This window comes from Schistocerca serialis, chromosome 4, assembly GCF_023864345.2.
Source record: "Schistocerca serialis cubense isolate TAMUIC-IGC-003099 chromosome 4, iqSchSeri2.2, whole genome shotgun sequence".
Taxonomy (NCBI): domain Eukaryota; kingdom Metazoa; phylum Arthropoda; class Insecta; order Orthoptera; family Acrididae; genus Schistocerca; species Schistocerca serialis.
The window spans coordinates 601,329,736-601,344,746 of record NC_064641.1 but is presented as its reverse complement, the minus strand read 5'-3'; the positions used below and the strand labels follow the sequence as shown (position 1 = coordinate 601,344,746).

Sequence of the window (15,011 nt, the reverse complement as noted above, 5' to 3'; positions counted from 1 at the left end):
TTCTCTCACAGTCCAGATAAAAACACAAATAGTAGGCTACATTAGCATATTTTCTAAGACAACACATTCATTTCTTTCTCAGTCTCAAAGTCAAAATTGGGTGTTCTTTACTATACAGATTTCATTAAACTTTTTGTAAGTATCAAGTACAAGTTTTTCACCTACTTAGTGATCTGCAGCAGTCTGAGTCCTATGTTAAAGGAAGATCCTAGGTGGAATGCAAATAATGAAAAGATTAATGGTAACAATTCCCTGTAATTTTTGACTTTGAGCAGTCAATAGACGTGCGTGCATGACCCTCCCCCCACACACAGACTGGATGGCTACATCCTGCGTACTGACTACAGTGTTCTGGCATTGCTGAACCGGTAAAATGTAGTCCCCCAGCACAATGCTTCTAAGCAGATGTAGGGATGAAAATGTTTTCACTAATTTACCACTAGTTTCCATCAAAACTACAGATGTAATAGATATATTTCTGTTAAGTTGTAAACATTTTGTATTAACTGTTGGGCCTATCAAATTCAACATCTAAATTACTTAATAAACAAAAGAAACATACAAAGTTATCCTGTGTAAGCTACAATACAAGCTCATGTGTTGGTCTTCCATACAGCTTAAGTTAAACAATGGGATGATTTCTTTCCTATTCTTTTCCAATCAGTTCATTCCACATCCTGCAGGTTCTTGTAGCTAGAATCTACAAAACTCAATTAATTAAATGGCTGTACTCTAAAAGATAAATTAAAAAACTATCCATGTTAATCTCTTTTTATTTTCCCCCATGATGCATTTCAAGTGCTTATCCTGTCATCTTCAGGCAGATCAGTTGATTACATTACATTTTTTGTTTGCTGCATGTAGTGAGTTGTGTGTTTTCAGTTTCATTTCACTACAACAAAGATACTAGAATCACAAATTTTAAACAATAATAAAGCTACTGTAATATTTCCCAGATGGAAGAAGGCTGAGGTTCACTGTAAGTATACCCTTCATATTTTAGATGTCATAAACATGCCACAGATTGTACAGATGCAGAAATACAGTGCCTTGTAAGTCAAAGAGCATTCATAACTAGCTTATATTGTGGATCAAAGATACAGATAATAAATACAAGGTGCATTCAAGTTCTAAGGCCTCCGATTTTTTTTCTCCGGACTGGAAAGAGATAGAAACATGCGCATTGTTTTAAAATGAGGCCGCGTTCATTGTCAATACGTCCCAGAGATGGCAGCACCGTACGGCAGGTGGAATTTTACCGCCAGCGGCGAGAATGAGAACTGTTTTAAATACTTGAAATGGTGACGTTTTCCTTACTTGAACAGCGTGCAATCATTCGTTTTCTGAATTTGCGTGGTGTGAAACCAATTGAAATTCATCGACAGTTGAAGGAGACATGTGGTGATGGAGTTATGGATGTGTCGAAAGTGCGTTCATGGGTGTGACAGTTTAATGAAGGCAGAACATCGTGTGACAACAAACCGAAACAACCTCGGGCTCGCACAAGCCGGTCTGACGACATGATCGAGAAAGTGGAGAGAATTGTTTTGGGGGATCGCCGAATGACTGTTGAACAGATCGCCTCCAGAGTTGGCATTTCTGTGGGTTCTGTGCACACAATCCTGCATGACGACCTGAAAATGCGAAAAGTGTCATCCAGGTGGGTGCCACGAATGCTGACGGACGACCACATGGCTGCTCGTGTGGCATGTTGCCAAGCAATGTTGATGCGCAACGACAGCATGAATGGAACTTTCTTTTCATCGGTTGTGACAATGCATGAGACGTGGATGCCATTTTACAATCCAGAAACAAAGCGCCAGTCAACTCAATGGAAGCACATAGATTCACCGCCACCAAAAAAATTTCGGGTAACCGCCAGCGCTGAAAAAATGATGGTGTCCATGTTCTGGGACAGCGAGGGCGTAATCCTTACCCATTGCGTTCCAAAGGGCACTACGGTAACAGGTGCATCCTACAAAAATGTTTTGAAGAACAAATTCCTTCCTGCACTGCAACAAAAACGTCCGGGAAGGGCTGTGCGTGTGCTGTTTCACCAAGACAACGCACCCGCACATCGAGCTAACGTTACGCAACAGTTTCTTCGTGATAACAACTTTGAAGTGATTCCTCATGCTCCCTACTCACCTGACCTGGCTCCTAGTGACTTTTGGCTTTTTCCAACAATGAAAGACACTCTCCATAGCCGCACATTCACCGGCCATGCTGCTATTGCCTCAGCGATTTTCCAGTGGTCAAAACAGACTCCTAAAGAAGCCTTCGCCGCTGCCATGGAATCATGGCATCAGCGTTGTGAAAAATGTGTACGTCTGCAGGGTGATTACGTTGAGAAGTAACACCAGTTTCATCAATTTCAGGTGAGTAGTTAATTAGAAAAAAAATCTGAGGTCTTAGAACTTGAATGCACCTTGTATGTAAGTGTAACTTTTGGCGACATCTAGTATTTCACCGCAAAGTAGCAACCAAAGAAGTGAGAGCAGTATATCATAGCATCAAGGAACTTGTATATTTGATGAATAGTTGTTCTTGTTGTTGTTCTTTATTCCTTGGTTATTTAGTTGTTGCTATTGTGATAAATAAAGTAGAATACTAGATCATCTTGTATCTGGTTATTCTGGCTTATTGTAATTGTAAATCGTGACCCTGACATGATTCATCATAAATGAAGACTTTTTTCCAAGAGAATGATCATTGCAACTGTGCAAACAACCACAACAGAAGCCAAAGGAACAACCCACAGCCTAAACTACCTCACAACTCACAGACACTGACTTCATTCATCAAAAGGCACTGTGATAGAAAAAACAGAAGGTGTCCTATTGCAAAGTTACTACATCGCATTAAAGGAAGCACTTTCGCAATGATATACCTTGTCGCTGAACTCTGACTACAGTGGGCCTTTAATGACGAACTTACAGGAAACCAATCTCCATCTCTCCGTCTGAAGTGATGCAAGCCTTATGCACTTTGGCAGCACCAGATCTGTTGCCTGAACAATCAATATGGATGCTTTGGCTGCGCACATTGCCTGTAGACATTCACAGAGCAATAGTCACATATCAAGGTTTGTCATTTTGAGAGCTACTGGAGAAGGCAGATGCCATAGTGAATAGCTTGGCAGAAGTTTCCCTGTGCTCCACCATCAGAAACAAGTTTATTAATGATAAAGGAAGAGGCATGAAAGTCACAGAAGCCATCAATGAGTCATGCAGACACTGTATGGAGGAGCCGATGCAAGAACATAGGATAAAACAGTTAAGAGGGGAAAAAAAGCATTCTTGAATCTAAAGTTATTGGAACAGCAGTGCAAAGTGTTATTCCTTTATGAGCCTCCTCTCAAGAAGCAGGCTGCACACAAGAAAGATGGCCGACATACATCTGAGCTAGATATGGATCAGTTGTGCTGGTATCACAGATGTTTCGGGGGAAGCCACACATCGCAGGTATCAAAGGTGCCATGGACAGACATTACCAGACACTGATGTCCACCACAATCAGCTTGTGTGTCCACAGAAGAAAGTGCAAAGACAGCTGGTAAACACTGTGCTCATAGCAGGACACAAGTGGCAGAGATTATTTGTACCAGGCCGTATCTCCAGCAAGAATTCTTTTGAGGATTCTGGTTCTGCAGTGAGCATCTATCTGAGATGGCTAAACATCAGTTCTATCATGCCAGTGTAACATAGACATACAGCAGCAAAGGAGTTGGCCATCAAAACCTGCAGAAAACAGAGACAGACATTGGACTTTGGTCTTTCATTCGAGCCTATGTGAACATTCATAGTTGAAAATGTCCCTCACCCCATGCTTGGTGCCAATTTCTTGTCACATTTTGACCAGTTGACAGATCTAGCCAACAGTTAATTACATTGAATAACCATTCCAATCCAACAAACATGCCATCAGTGCTGGCAAATGTAGTGCCCACTCAAAAAAGGTAAAAGCCATTCATCCGCACTACACAATAGGTTGTCTGACTGACTGAAGGCTTTTTAGTCGTTGGAAATTGATACTAGAGAATATGAGGATGAGAACATGAGCCAGATAATAGAAGAGCTCCCATTGCTCATCCACAAATTCACTACCAAGAGGAGATGTAAACACAATGCGAGGTACCACATCCACGTGACACTGGCCCAGCCTGTTGCAGCTTGTCTGAGGAGACTTCCACCAGACAAAATCTTGGTAGCACAGCTTGGGTTTGAAGAGCTCCTGAAAGCAGGTATTACAGACAGATCATACTGTCCACAGGTTATCTCCCTCAAACACGGTGAGAAAGAAAGATGGATCATGGCGATTATGTGAAGACTATAGAGCACTCAATACTCTGACAATACCAAACCATTACAAAGTGCCAAACATAACATACTTTAACAGGACTGTTGCCCAAGCTAAACTGTTTAGTGTAGCTTATTGTGCAAAGGCGTATTTGCAAATTCCGGAAACAGCAAGGGTTACACCAAAAACAACTTTCAGGCTTTTTGAGTACAAATTTATGCCCTTTGGGTTGAAGAGTGCTGCAAAGACATGGCAGTGCTACATGCACGAGATATTATAAACAGTTGAAGAACTCGTATCCCATTTGTGGAAGTTTTATCTCTGTCTGCAACAATTCAGTATAATAATTAATCCTGAAAAGTGTTTATTCAGAAAATGAGAATGCACTTCTTTGGGTATGTCTTCTCTTTGGACAGGCTGGCACTATTAAAGGGACAGGTTGAGGCAGTACAAAATACACCCATAACAACAACATACAAGGAATTATGTAGATTTTTTAGGTTTGATAAACTGCTGTCAACACCTTTCAGGGCTTGTGAGGCAGCAGGAACCACTCACAGTGTTATTCATGGGCTAAGAAACATTGGGCAAAGAAACACTGAGCTACCAAAATGTACCTCCGACTCTGACAAGAGAAGCTGCATTTCTCACAATAAGCATTGTTTGGTGCAAGCGGCAAAATTGGCTCATCCCCAAATTAATGCTCCATTGGCCATCATTGTGGATGCTAAACTAAATGCCACAAGAACAGTGTCATAACAAAATTGGATGGCAGATGGCAACTGCTCATTCTTTATTCACATAGTCTCATGCCGCCACGAAGGAAATGGAGCACCTTTGACTGAGAGTTGCTGGTAATCTTTGCAGCTGCTATGAACACTTTTGGTCATTGGTACAGGCCGGACATTTCAGGATTCCTACAGATCAAAAACCACTAATGTCATGTTAGTGGTTTGTGTTTACATATAGCGTGCAGTTGCAGTTGTAGTGGTTCTTAAATTCTGACAAAGTTGTTTGTGCATTGTTATAAAGTTATTAATTCTAGTATTTTACAATGGTGTCTTATGCTGTTTGTGGTGAAATAATGGTTTAATTAACTTTTGGAAACATTCACTCAATGTGTTTTTTAGAGTTTTCTGTGTGTTGAAGTCGTTTAGTAAATTTCGTGTGGTAGTTTTCAGCTGGCATTTCTTATTGCTTCGCGTGACATATTTCAGCAAAATTTTCATTCATTGTTTTAACTTTGTTGAGTTTTCCAGTTCAGCTTGAATTTTTGGTTTTAGCTAATAAATTCTGTGAAGTTTGTTAGTATTGGTATTAGTAGTTTAGTAGTGTTAATAATAGCTCTTGCTTTCTTCGCAGAAAGAGAATTTCGAGACCACTATTATTAGTGCTATAAATAGTTCTACTGGTGTAATTGAACTTCAGTAACATAGCTGTTTAGTATTTTTTCAGTAACTGTAACATTTTACCATGAGTGAGAAGTGTGGGCTTTGTCATAGGTTTGCGAGTAGTTGGTTACGGTATGGGGTTTCTTCAAAGTATTTTCATTGGGGGGAATGCAGTTGGGAAGCCAGTAGGCATTCTAGTGAGATCCTCTCCTGGGAATGCAAAATCCGTAGTAGAAATACCGTATTTACTCAAATCTAAGCCACACTTTTTTTCCGGTTTGTGTAATCCAAAAAACCGCCTGCAGCTTAGAATCGAGTGCAAAGTAAGTGGAAGTTCTGAAAAATGTTGGTAGGTGCCATTACAACTAACTTCTGCCATCGAATATACGTAGCGCTACACAGGCATGCTTTGCAGGCACAAAGATAAATACTGGGACCAAAACCTCTGCGTCAGTAAATAAATTTATAAAAAAGGTGGAAGACAAGCTTTTTTCTCCGCCCCGAGTTTCGACCACTGTATTTTCATACATTATCCAATGAAGTAAATACAAATTCCGTATTGTTCATCTTCGAATGTACTTCACTGTACTGTGAAAATCCATCTGGCAAGACTGTTTGAGATGTTTGTCAGTATGGCCAATTCTACGTTCTGAATTTTTTGCTACCTGTGAGAAGAGATGGTTCCTAACAGGAACTTTTATGAATTGTGAGTCACATGCAAGTATTCTTTTCACCATAAGAATAATACAAATATTAACATTTTGCCATGTATTCTTTCGTGTTTGCTGCTATCTCATTTAAATCCTGTCTCCCTAATAAACTGCGAAACTAGAGTGAGACAACAGCAAACGCGGAAAAATATACATATCATGTCATGTTTATATTCGTGTTATTCTTATGCCTTATAGTGATACAGTCAGAAATGAAGCACAGCAATTGACTAGATTTTTAAATCTAAGATGACTAATTTCTGTGCAGAATGTAATGTACTAAAGAGGCATGTGAAAGATTTTCAAACGGAGAAAAATTTTCGCTAAACTCTCGTCCAGAACATCTTCTATCATATGCACTCTATTATTTAGTTCTTGTTGATCATTATCAAAGAAAGCAGCAGGGTAAGTAACAACAAATAGCAGTCTCTTGCCATTGCTTCACTAAAGAGACGATTCTTCTCTCTTTTTTTTTTTTTTTTTTTTTTTTTTAATTGTAAGAGGTGGTAGCGTGCACAAAAGCAAGCTATGCCGCGAGCAGCGACAGGCCGTAAACACTCATTATCAGAATGTGACAAACAATGCATGACACAGTACATTAATGCATTTTTAGCTTAGAGTGACGTAAACACCTATAACAAGGAGAATGGCACTTACCAGATCAAAGAAAAATAAGCAATCCACTCAAACCAGACAAAGCATGTGAAAAAGTAAGGGTACCCATATAAATATGGACGGAGCACCTGACGCATATCAATGGCTACCTGGTAAAGCTTAACTGCTAAGATTACGTCTCAAATCAAACTACTGTCGCTGTATCATCATTCATTCAACCTAAATTGTGTCTCATATTGCAATGGACCAACTTTGTTTCGATTTGGAGGTGCGGCCCAAAACTTTTCCCTCCCCTTGAATGTCGAGTCTCAAATTTCAGGTGCGGGCTTAGATTCGGAAAATTTTTTTTCCTTGATTTCGAGTCTCATTTTTCAGGTGCAGCTTAGATTCGAGTAAATACGGTAAGTTGATAGAGGAGCAGAAGCATAAGATCTGTGCCCTTCAGGTGCAGTTACAATACGTAAAGGAGGAACTAGATAGGCTGAGGAGGGTGAAGGGTGCTGGGGAATGGGAACTCTCAGTTGGCAAGAAGACAGCTAGGAGGAGGAGGAGGTATTCAGACAGCTTTGCATATATGCAGTAGATTTGATGAACTGTCGGAGTTGAGTGGAGAGGAGCCTCTTGTAGCTGTAGGTGTAGAAAACATGCAACAGTCCTCAGCAGTTATCAGGCCTAAGTCTAACACAAAGAAGAAGGTTCTGCTGCTAGGTATTTCGCACAATAGAGGTGTGGGGCAGCAGTTGCAGGAAATGCTGGGGATTGAGTATCTGGTCACCAGCACTGTGAAGCCTAGTGCAGGGTTGGCTCAGGTGATGGACAGCATAGGGGGAGTTATGTAGGAATTTTACGAAAAAGGATCATGTAGTGTTTGTGGGTGGAGAAGGGAAGAGTCTTGATAGGGACAGGGAATATGATGAAGGTGGTGACCTGGTAAAGACAGCTACTCAGACTGGTGGCACTAATGAGCAATTCCTGCAACTGCTTCAGCACCATGATCAGCCTCATCTTAATGTGTCTGTTAGGTGTGTTAATGTGGGGCTGGAGAGGATGCTGATGGCAGAGGGCATGGGTCACATTTCAGTGGTTCCAGCTGAGTCTATCAGTACATCAGGTTTCACTAGGCATGGCCTGCACCTCAATAGGTATGGGAAGGGGAGACTGGCCAAGCTTATAGGTGACAGTGCAGTGGGTGGGGGTGGGATCACTCATGGAAAACTCCCTGTAGTAGTTGGTGCTAGAGCAACACCTTTTCTCGACTGAAGTCAGCTGATAGGTTACCTGATTAAAGGAAGTATAACTATGGAATCACATTCATAGGAGGTCAGGTATCCAAGTAGAGAAGGAATTAGCATATTTCATCAAAATATAAGAGTTATTAGAGATAAAGTTAGTGATCTGCTTATAGATATTGACTCTGACACTATTGGTATATCAGAGCACTACTTACATAATCTGACAATTCAGAGGCTTTCTTTACAAGGATACAAATTAGCTGGCTGTTTTTCAAGGAGTTCCTTGCGAAATGGGTAAGTGGCCATGTACATAAAAAACAGCATTCCGTTTGCGTTCATAGACATATCACGGCACTGCACTGAACAGATATTAGAATGTTGTGCAGGGGCAGTTGAATTTAGTGAAACTAAACTTCCAGTTGTTGTTGTTTATAGGTCCCCTAATTCTGACTTCAGAGTATTTCTGCTCAAGCTAGAGAGGGTTCTTGGTTCACATTATAGCAAGTACCAGAAATTAGTTACAAGTAGTGACTTCAGTATTAATTTTGTATATGACTGTGCAAGAAAAAGAATGTTGGTAGATCTCTTAAACTCACATGATCTGATGCAGACTGTGTTTTTTCCAACTAGGATGTAGGGGGACAGTAGCACAACGACAGACAATATTTTTATTCATTCTTCATTACTAGATAGGCATTCTGTTAGTAAAAGGAAAGACCACAGCAGAAATTTTAACACTAAAAGGCCTTTGTACTCAAATGTTATGTATAATTACAAACTATGTAGGAAAGCTAATCCAATGGCAATAGAGAGTTTTTTAAACCTCGTTAAGGAACAAGAGTGGAGGATGTTTATACTGCCGATAACACGGATGACAAATATAATGCTTTCCTTAACACATTTCTCATGCTCTTTGAGAGTTGCTTTCTATTAGAACATTTTAACAGTGTACTAGCAGTAAAAGACAGCCTGGGTTTCTGACTAGTGGGATAAGGATATCATGCGGAACAAAGTGGGAATTATATCAAAATTTAGAAGTGGTCCCAATCAAGCTACAGTAGCCCATTACAAGCAGTATTGAAAGGTGCTTAAAAATGTTATTAGGAAGGCAAAGAGTATGTGGTGCACAAATAGAACAGCTAATTCATAGGATAAAATTAAAACCAAGGTGGTGGTGGTTAGTGTTTAACGTCCCGTCGACAACGAGGTCATTAGAGACGGAGCGCAAGCTCGGGTTAGGGAAGGATTGGGAAGAAAATCGGCCGTGCCCTTTCAAGGGACCCATCCCGGCATTTGCCTGAAACGATTTAGGGAAATCACGGAAAACCTAAATCAGGATGGCCGGAGACGGGATTGAACCGTCGTCCTCCCGAATGCGAGTCCAGTGTGCTAACCACTGCGCCACCTCGCTCGGTATTAAAACCAAGGAAGTGTCTGGTCAGCAGCACAAGGTCGACAATATAAAGTCAGTTCATAGTAAAAATATTTCTGTTACCGACAAGTGAGATATATGTACTGTATTTAACAATCATTTTCTGAGCATTGCTGGTGAGTTAAATAAAAACTTAATTTCTATAGGGAATCATATAACTCTCTTGGAAAATGTCTTTCCAAAACTGATGTCTGAAATACTCCTCCGTCATACTGACAAGGGGGAGATTGAGTCAATAATTAAATCACTCAAGACTAAGGACTCCCATGGACACGATGGGGTGCCGTAGAGATGGGCAAAACTGTTCTTTTCAGAGATCGGATCAGAACTGTTCACTCCCTGAAATGAACTAGCTCTTTTTCATGACTCACCACTCATTCACAATAGAAAATAAATGGAAGGCACACTGCCCTTTAAACTTGGTTTATTCCAGTACTATACCTGTATTTTGATCTTATTTGATCCTATTTTGAAGTAACACAGATAATGAGTAAGAATTTTGTATTGTTTATTGAAATTTTCACGATATGACAAATTTTTTGATTATTGATTTATTTTGCACTATCGTGGTTTTTTGGGTGATCGGAAAATGTTGTAACTTGAGATTTACATTAACAATATATTTGGCTATAATGTACTAAAATTTCATTAACCTCGTACAAATACATCACAAGCCATATATTTTTAAAGTGAACGTTTCCTTCCGAAGATGCCTAAAATCGCAAAATCCGTACCAGAATAAGAAAAATATATATATAAATTTGACTGTAAGACTAAAGTGTTGCATATAGCCTTACGCAGAATAAAACAAGGAAAATATTGGTGTATCACATTTTGCGATACGTTTATCGGTTCACTCTTAATTAAAGCGTAAATTCGAGTGTCCATAATGAAAATCCTATAGTAAGAGGAGCCATCAGGAACCTAATCTGATCAGTTTAAACAAATAAAAATAAAATAAAAACAAATGATGTATACATAACATAATAATGTAATATACATAGCGGTATTACTACGAAGAACAATATCCAGTAGAGACGAACTCCGATGCAGAGGCGCTGAGTCAAGCACGTCGAGCCGCGAGCTGTATTACTATGTGAGCTAAGACTGCAGAGACCAGAGTGACACCTGAGTTGCTTTGCTAAATGCTCTGGCTAGAGTCGAGAACGGTGGGATGAGCGTTGAGCGGACGAGTTCCGAGGGTGGGGGGAGTGGTGAACGGCCACCAGTCACCCGCTCCGAGACAAATCGTCCGTTCTCTTGCGAGCAGGTTGTTGCAAGTAGTTCTTATGTTCTCCGCTGGAGGCTCTCTGTCCTGTTGCTCACATCAACTGCCCAGACGGCAGGACGTGCAACTGAAACTATCGCCGACGGAGTGCGACGCTAAGTTAAGCTGCGCCAGACACTGCACGCGGCAGAGGAAGCACAGAGAAGGCATGGCATATGTGAAACACAAAATCCAATGGGGCACTGCACAATGCAGGCAGCCAAGGTAGAAGCAGGGCAGAGGCTGGCGCTGGCTGTGTTGTCTGGCGTGCAGTGTGCTCTGACCAGTAGAGGCCCCGCTGATATGCTCCGTCTGTCTCTCTCTCTCTCTCTCTCTCTCTCTCTCTCTCTCTCTCTCTCTCCGCTGTGGGAAACGTTTGGAGCTACTGTTCTTTTTTTCTGAATCACTGATTGTTCACTCCTTAGAAAGATTCAACTCTATGAATCAGTTCAGGAGTGACTCCCCATCTCTAGTGCCTAGCAGAATATTAAAGTACTGTGCTGCACATGTTATCCCTGTACTTAGCCATATTTGCAATTTTTCCTTTAGGAATGGTCAGTTTCCTGAACTTTAAATTACTCAGTAGTAAAGCTGCTTTATAAAATGGGAGAAATGAATAATTTCGACAATTTAGACCTATTTCTAGGCCATCAGTGTCTGGTAAAGTTATTGAAAAGGCTGTATATGTAAGGGTAATTGATGATTTTATATCATATATTTTGCCATCAAAGGTACAGTTTGGCTTTAGAAGTCGTTTATCAACTGAAAATGCTATATTCTCTTTTCTCTGTGAGGTTCCAGATGAATTGAACAAAAGCTTTCGAATGCTAGGCATATTTTTTGATGTAACTAAGGCATTTGATTGTGATGATCACAAAATATTGCTCCAGAAGTTGGACCATTACGGAATACGGGGAGTAGCTCACAATTGGTTCACGTCTTACTTTAACAACAGACAGCAAAAGGTCATTATTTACAGTGTCGAGAATGGCTATGACTTGGGCTCTTAGTGGGGTATGGTCAAATGGGGGGAGCCCCAGGGATCAGTTTTGGGGACACTCCTGTTCCTTATTTATTTAAATGGTATGACGTCTAGTATTATTGGTAATTCTAAAATATTTCTGTTCGCTGATGACACTAGCTTGGGAGTAGAGGATGTTGTGTGCAACATTGGCTCTGTTTCCAATAGTGCTCTCCATGACATAGGTTCATGGCTTGTAGAAAATAAACTAACAGTTCAGGATCTTGTTCAAAGACTTAATGCTGTCATTTTTACTATTCAAACGGTATCTGAAGTACATGATCGTTCGACACAAAAATTAGTCTACTTTGCTTATTTTCATTTGCTTATGTTGTATGTTATTATATTGTGGGGTAACTCTTCCCATTCTAAAAGGATATTTTTGGCTCAGAAATGGGCAGTTCGGGCAATAAGTGGTGTAAATTCATGGACCTTTTGTCAACCACTGATCACTAGTCTGGGTATTTTGACATTGCCCTCTCAATATATATTTTCTTTACTGTCATTTCTTGTTAACAATATCAGCTTATTCCCAAGAATTAGTAGCTTTCATTCAGTTAATACTAAGCACAAATCCAATCTGCATTTGGATCGCACTTCCTCAACCTTCATGTAGAAAGGTGTGCAGAATACTGCTGAATCCATTTTCAATAAGCTACCACAATAATTAAAAAATCTTAGATACTTCTACTTTCAAATCAAAACTGAAGAGTTTCCTCATGGATCACTCCTATTCTGTTGAGGAGTTCCTTGGCAAATTAAGCTACTTTGTATGTTAAATTGTTGATTCCATTTACTTAAACATATAACTTGACTTTTTTGGGTTCATAAACATTTTATTTTATCTGTTATTACTTTTATGCTGTAATTTCATGTACTGATACGTTCCATGATCTTGGAGATTTGCTCCCATATTTGTTCCTATGGAACTAGACGTGTACATAAAAAATAAATAAAAATAAAATAAATTCCAGATCACAATTCCCTGTGGCAGTGCAGGCAGGCAGAGTATATAGCACAAGACATAACCAATGTGTGGCACATTTCTGGCAAGGACAAAATTATCACTGACGGTCTGTTATGGAATTACACTAGAATATGAGCAGTACTGTGTGTGGAGATAGTGGTAAAGCAGCAAGGTAATACAGTACTAAATGACTTGTTCGCAAGTGAACCTACTGCCCTACAACTATGATACATTCCTGCACCATGTGGTGATACAAGCATTTCATGCAATACATCATAAGGAGTTCAGTGACCTTACATTCCTACAGAATTTAGACATAAGACTTTCCAGGCACTAAATAATTTTGTTCAACCAGGCATACATGCTATGGCAAATTAGTGGTGAATAAAGTGGCATGGCCTAGAGTACACAGGGACCACAGAACCTGGCACAGCCATACCTCAAGTGCCAATGTAGAAAAGTTAGCTAACATGCTTTTACACCAGTTACACAGTTTCCAAAAGTCATGGCCAAATTTTCCCACTTACATGTCGGTAACATGGAACCATTCCCATATCCAGATGGCCATCGTTATCTGGTTAGTCATAAATCATTTCACAAGATAGCCAGAAGTTACTACTGCACAATCATTCACAGCAGAGACACTGGCAAAGGTATTAGCGAGTGCATGGTCTTCAAGATTTGGTATTTGTGATGACTTCATAAGTTAGGTCCTATAGTGCTTAGAGCCATTTGAACCATTTTGAACCTCTGTAAATAACAACAGATTGTGGATGACAGTCCACACCACAGCTTTTTGGGGAAATCCTACAGCTATGTGCTTGCAACCATCTGTACACTACCAGCTATCACCATGAGAGTAACAAGATGGTGGGAAGGCTGCATCATACACTAAAGGCTGAACTGATGTGTTCTTCATCCATAGGGGTGGGTAAGGACTTTGACTAAGAACAGATGTTCAATTTGTGGCCTTTTTTTGGTTTGTGAAAATTATTATTAGATTATTATTTACAGGGGGTGGAGAAAAACATGGAAAAAATGCATAAACCTATACTTCAGCGTATTTCTTTGCTACTGTTTCAGTTTGGCAATTTGTAAGTTAAAGATTTAGGTCACTGAAACACATACAGGAGAAAAAGTTACTGTACATTGTCTAGTATGCTTGACAAACTTCTGAAACAGTTTGTTGCCACTTTCCCAGCTTTGTTGTTGAGCATGTTTGGCCCATAATTTCTATTGTGAAAAAAAATTTCAGCTTCTTCACAGAGGCTCAGTTTGTGGCCTTTGTTTTGCTTGTGAAATATTACTAGATTACCATAATATCTATGTGAGGCGGAGGGAGGGGCACAAAACTATGGAAACACCAAAAACACAACACAGTGCGAAGCCTAATATGGTGTAGGAAATTCATTTATATTCAAAACAGCTTCCAGTCATCTTGGAATGGGTAAATATAGGCCCTGTAGGGTTTTCAAGGAAATTTCGAACCATTCCTCCTGCAAAATTGTGGCAAGTTCGGCTAACAATGATGGAAGTGAATACCGATTACATGCCCTTGTCTCCAAAGAAGACCACAAATGCTCAATAGTATTTATATCTGATAACTGCAGTGGCCAGGGGAGATGCAAGAATTCATCCTCATCTTCACAAAATCAGTCCTGGATTATGCAAGCTGTGTGGACCAGAGCCTTGTCTTGTGGCGCAGCATCACCATGGGGGAACAAAGATTGTACAATGTATGGACCTGATCACCCAAATTGGTCATATAATGCTTGGCAGTAAAAGGACCTTAGAAGCACCCAAGAAGCCTATGGAATACCACAATGTGGCTGACCAAATCATAACTGAAATTCCACTGTGTTTCACTCTTTGGACATAAATTCTGCCAGGAGTTGGAAAATTCATCAAGATACATCCAACAAAATGACTTTCTTCCAGTGCTCCATAGTCTAGGTTTTATAGTTTCGGTACCATGTTTTGCTGTTACGGCTGTTGCACCACTAATGAGTGGATTTTAGGATTCACCCTCACCCTGAAATTCCCACCTTATGGAAATCTCTTCATGTTGTTTTTGTGC

General features: G+C 40.1%; 1 protein-coding gene across 2 annotated transcripts in view; it reads right to left on the bottom strand.

Moving 5' to 3' along the window:
• The window catches only part of LOC126475382 (cyclic GMP-AMP synthase-like receptor), a 259,124-nt gene that overhangs the window by 181,217 nt on the left and 62,896 nt on the right, over window positions 1–15,011 (bottom strand). The gene's annotated exons all lie outside the window — the stretch shown is intronic.